The sequence below is a fragment of the Anabrus simplex genome, chromosome 13 (assembly GCF_040414725.1).
Source record: "Anabrus simplex isolate iqAnaSimp1 chromosome 13, ASM4041472v1, whole genome shotgun sequence".
In the NCBI taxonomy this organism is placed as follows: Eukaryota; Metazoa; Arthropoda; class Insecta; order Orthoptera; family Tettigoniidae; genus Anabrus; species Anabrus simplex.
Genome location: NC_090277.1, coordinates 73,292,537 through 73,298,536, shown reverse-complemented (window position 1 = coordinate 73,298,536; position 6,000 = coordinate 73,292,537).

The window sequence follows — 6,000 nt, the reverse complement described above, 5'->3', positions numbered from 1 at the left end:
TTTGGCTCCGGCAAATGGGAGTGAAATGCGTTGTTGCTAGTCATGTGCAACAGTAAAATATTGGATTCGTCAAGAGAATCCAACACTAGCCTCTTTCACTCCAACTCCAGCACGTAACCTGCAAGAGGTGCCCCTGCTAAGCCGAGCAACCCAGTGGAAGCTGGGCCGGTGAACCGATCAGTGCTGGGGGAAAATTAACAACGCGTTACCTTCCAAACCCTACACACTTGTTTGATAGACTGTACCCCTGAGAGTGGGTTTCAAGCGGTCTTAGGAAAACGGTTGTTCTCGAACAGAGCAGAATCAAACTAGACAACTGTTACGTAGAAGTCCTAACAATGTCAAGAGGGACACTTGGCTATCGATTAAGTAATACGTGGTTCACCAGCCGTTAAGGATTTACGTAGGTAGTTGTCTTCCCTGTCCTTTCACTATTGTTATTTCGTTTGGGTGTTTTCCAAATTCATACGTTTCTCATCACTAGGTGTTCAATTCCAGGCCTGTGTTAGTGTCATACTCTCGCACGTATGTACACCTGCTATGGCCCCCAACCCAGACTGGCAGTCATGGTACCGTCAGCTGCCACTTGGAATGCTAGCGTACGGGGAGCCATCTGGTGACGAATTAACGTATCACTTCCTATTACTAACTGTCTTTATTGGAGAAGTCTTGCTCGCGAACAGTCGAGAGTTAAGTTCTCTGCAACACCTTAAGTATTTCATCTTCTTTTCTTGACAAGTCTAGAAGTACGGGCCATGAAAGCATCATTGGTACCACAAATAAGCTGGTTCATTGAAGTAAAAATTGGATTTAGTCACATACGATTATAAAAGCAGAAATTATAAACAGGCCTGTATTTCGAAGTAAGAATAAACAGTTCGGAGGCTTTCAGGAATTCCAGAAATTGTGCAACTGTTGGCGTATAAAAGAAGAAAACTCACAGTGAAAGGATGAATAAATAATGGAGAGATCGAAAATCGAGGAAGATGAAGTAATTTTACGGGACTGACGAAACCTAAGATAGAGGAAGAATGGCGATGTTATAACTTTGGTGTGATATGTTAAACACTTTGCGGGAATTTACACAAAATGGTTTTGTCGTATTTCGGTTTTCAAAGTCACATCGACGAACAACATTCTTCCTCTTGTTTCTAATCATTCTTTCCTCATTAGACCCAGTTATTGTGTACAAATACAAGGGTGTTTTTTTTGCTTTTTGCTTTACATCGCGCCGACACAGACAGGTCTTATGGCGACTAAGAAGGGTGTAGCTGTTTAAGCCGCTTAAGCCTCTTCGAGGCAGACCTTCCGATGAAGATGCGATGTAAGCTGCGTGTTAGTGAGATCTCTGAGTTGTAGAAATCCACCCAGCCAGTGAGCTGTAACAACTATAGTTGGGCCCACAACAGTTGGAGTCTGACATTTGAGCGGAGAATGTAGTAACTATGATAGAAATAGAAATAGAAATATATTTATTTAAAGTTAATTACAAGTAGGACCAGCGGTCCCTTTGGCTGTAACTAACTGCCACTTTAACTTAAATGTATCACCTAACATACAAAATCTAATGAAATAATACATAAAAAGCGTAAGATACATTTTCCTACTGAGGATATAAGAATAAGATTAAAAACTAAATATCTAGGAGGTTACAATAATACTTTAACATTTCATAAACCTACACTATACTAACAAGGAACAGAAGACGAAACAGAAACCTAAGAATTTTAAAGCCGAGGATGAATTAAGAGTAAACCTGTGCATCTAAAATGTATCTAGGGGATTATGATATTTCGTACTATTTAATTAATTATGATGTACTCTGCGTTGTCATAGTTACCTCCATCTGCGACATATCACCCTTTCATGCAGGCTGAAATTTATTCAAATACGTACGCCTGTTGAAATTTAATAAACTTTGACCCGTTCCTAAGCTCGTGATAATAATTCCAGTATTTAAGACGTTATTTCCGATAAATACGAGATTTCATATTCATTAAACTGACAATAAACCCAAACAATAAACATGTAAAAAAGAGATTAGAATTGTATAACTAGCCACTGATTAAATTATAAAAAATAAACTAACTACTAAAATAATATTCAGGAAACAAACACGCAAATAATTACATAAACCAGCAACAACTAATACAGTACTACTCCAAATAATATCTCAAAAGCGACTGAGAGTTAGTCAACCCGCGTGGTGATAGTTTCCTTAAATGTGGCATCTCCGTTATCGTTGCCATAGCAACAGACCATTTTTGAGCAGCGTTAGTCGACTTTTTCTCGCCGGTGGTGCTAAACGTTAGACTGCATCTCTCGTGGGCCCAACTATAAATAGTCGATGTTAGATTCTCTCTGCTTGGTCAAGAACCGAACCCATAATCTTGTATCCAAAGACTAGACTGGTGATCATTTAGCCACAAAGGGACCTGCGTGTTTAGCTTCTATGATAATATTCCTGAACTATGTATTCTTTTCTCTAGCCTGCAGTGCAGGCATGCTTGATGATTTGCATAACTAGCTGATATATTAAAAACGCCTGTTCATCAGAAAACTTTCAAACAAGAATGTTGCGTGGGATGCAGAACTCTGAAGGGTTGGTAATCAAACCCAGTGAAGCGTAAACGTTTGCTCCTTCGTAATTGTATACGAAATTTATTTCTTTCAAGTGGTGATGGATATATTCTTGAGTTTATTGCGTGGTTTTTTTTGAGGCAGTTTAATATACAATATTGCTTCTGTGAAACTTATACCTTCGTTGTTTCTACTTCACTAGGGAACATGGGAGACAAGAGTTCTAAGAAGAGAATGGAAGTTTCTTGCACTGGTGCTCCTGTCGTAAATGAATGCTATGTTTGGAGATCTTGCTATTATCTTTGAGTTGGTTGGAGACAACGATCTTTTTTACGTGAATTACGAAAGTTTACTCCGCTTTTATATGTAGGGCCGTTTCCTTAATTTAAGGAGGGTGTTGAAAAGTCGCTATATCCACACTAAGAAATTTGTGGAAAAAAGCAAAGAAGCATTCCAGATCTTTAGAAGTGTAACAAGTAAAAGGGCTTGTCACGGGACACCATAAGGAAACGTTGCAAAACAGTGAGGCTCTCTCTTGAGCCTTAACACTGGGAACAATGCAGAAAGGTGAGATATAGAAAATTATGAACATATAAGGAAGACTGGTTAGATGCATTCTTGGCCCAAGGACAACAGAAGCAGAAAATGACAGAATATGGTACACAAAATGGGTAGAAGAAGATAGTCGTTTATCGGACATTTGAATAGAATAAGTAATAACAGATTGACAAAACAATTTCGTAATAAAATCGTAAAGCTTAAAGTACAACCAGCGTTAAATGACAAAGAAGCGAACATTGACATTGAGGATATACATAACTGGAAGTTACTTAGGGACGATATTCAAAAAGTGATCTTCAGGGCTGAACAAGAAAGAAAAAGAAAGCAGCCACGGAGCAAAGAACAGCTCCAGAAACTAGAAGTGGGCGGAGAGGAAGAAGGATCATACCAAGAATTGACGTATTGATTTAACGTGTTCTGTGAAAGTGCTATTCTTGTCAATTCAAGGCACATGGAACGTACCCATGATCGGGTATGGTAGTACTTCCTAGTCTGGATGGCTCATGGTAGTCGATACTGTAATGCCTGTGGACAAAATTCAAAAACAATGTTTGAAGTGGAAATAGCAGCTTTTGAACAGACACACCTCACTTATTCTCATCTAGCTCTATTCTCTCTTTATTATTCTCTTTTAGATCCTTTATCTCTTCTCTTTGTATTAATCCAGAAATCTTACTGGGGACTCAGTTACGTCTTCTTTGCATACAGCCAGACCGTCTCGATGTACTTTCCTGTATTTTCGTATTCAGCCGTCTGAGATGCTAATTCCTTATCCCATTAAACGCTTGACTCTCATATGAACTGTTACTCACTTTACGAGCCGACGGATCTACCCCACTCGAGGATGGCAGAATTGAGCACCTTGTAAGACAGGCGGAGTGAGTCGGAATGAAGCTCACTCAACCTGTGTCACACCGTTTCTACCTGTCAGCCAGATATCCTTTAAATATGGGGATTGTGTTTGTGTGTTATAGTTTGCTGTTTTTTATGCCCTAATATCAGTTATTCAAACAGTTACGCCTACTTAGTAAAATGTAGGTAATGTTTAAACTTTGATAAACTCTCATGAATCTCTGTTTTGTAATTAGCAGTCGAAAATGAAAATTGTCAGTCTGTTCCAGTCATTTGACCGGATCAGGAATTTTATGAATGAACCTCCATCTAGTGGCGAGGATAGGAATTGTGCACTCCTCTGGGGCAATGATTAATGACTGGTAGATAGAAATAATACTGGAAAATGTTTCTGGAATGAAAGAAGACGGGGAAAACTAGAGTACCCGAAGAAAAACCTGTCTCGCCTCAGTTTGCCCAGCACAAAATTTCACATGGAATGACCACGGAACCCAGCAGTGAGAGGCCAGCGCACTTCCGCCTGCGCCACGGAAGCTCTGGATTAAGATTTGGTATGAAAATATATTTGGGGAGATAGTGGGTTCGAACCCCACTGTCGGCGAACCTGAAGATTGTTTTCCGTGGTTTCGCATTTTCACACCAGGCTAACACTTGGGCTGTACCTTAATTAAGGCCATGGCCGCTTCATTCACACTCCTAGCCTTTTCCTCGCCGTAAGACCTATCTGTGTCGGTGCGGCGAAAAGCAACCTGTAGAAAACAGAAACAAAAAACAAACTTAAATATTCTATCCGATTACTTTCGACAACTCTGTTAATCATTTCATAAAGAAGACCCTCCACTGCATATTTTAAAACAAAAACGAGACTTGTAATTCTGGAGAAGCACATTGTTCCGAGGTTCACTCACCCTTCACCAACAATGAGCACCATGAAGTAGGTTTGACACAGAGGTGGAGCAGTACTACTATATGAGTCATAATTCTTTTGCGGGGACTCGGGTTCGATTTCCGGCTCTACCACGAAATTTGAAAAGTAGTGCGATGATTGGAACGCGGTCCACTCAGCCTCGGGATGTCAACTAAGTATAGGGGTGTTCGATTTGCACTTCATCCATCCTCGAAGTGGTTTTCCGTGGTTTCCCACTTCTCCAGGCAAATGCCGGGATGGTAGCTAACGCAAGGACACGGCAACTTCCTTCCCTCTTCCTTGTCCACCCATTCCATTATTTCCCTGTTCAGCATAGCAGGTGTTGCCTCCTGGGCGGGGTACTGGTCCTCCTTCCCAGGTGTAAACGCGACGCAAAATCTCACGCTCACAGAGTCCGGTGGAAGTACCAACTCTGAAATGAAATGATAACTTTTCTGTGCGTTTTGATAGATTATGTCTATCTAGAAATGTATTTTTCCTTGACAATATTGCCCCCCGTCCCCTTAATAATCTGGAGGATTTTAGAGCCACACTGCGCATGTGTATGGGAAATGTATATATATTTTCAAGTGTTCCTTGTAGTTGTAAACCAATTAATGAAGTGTATTATGTTTGATTGATCTCTCTCTCATGCTTCGTCAAAAAATATAGTAACAATTTCACGTTTAGAAATACAGCTGAGGAGGAGTAGTGTTGTTACTGTAACAAACAATCATTTACAATCCAGTTCTGGAACGAACTACGCATATTATTCATTTTTTTAGTTCAAAAAAGTTGACTGTGTTCGAAATAGTGAAACATGTTCACCTTCAGGTGTGCGTAACCAAACCGGGACACAATATTCAGCTGGAAATCAACAAGTGTCAAGGCTGAAATAGTGTGATCCTTTATCCTCCCAGAGCCTTCATGGTTAGTTTGTGGATGACTTGCTTTATTCAGGTACCTACAAAGCAGAACTGGGTATGTAATGTTCACTACGGCTGGAGAATTACACAATTGTCGGTGCTGAATGAAATTTCCATCTAACTGGACTTTTATGTTTCATTAATAGAGTTACCATGTGAATGAATAAGGCCGGC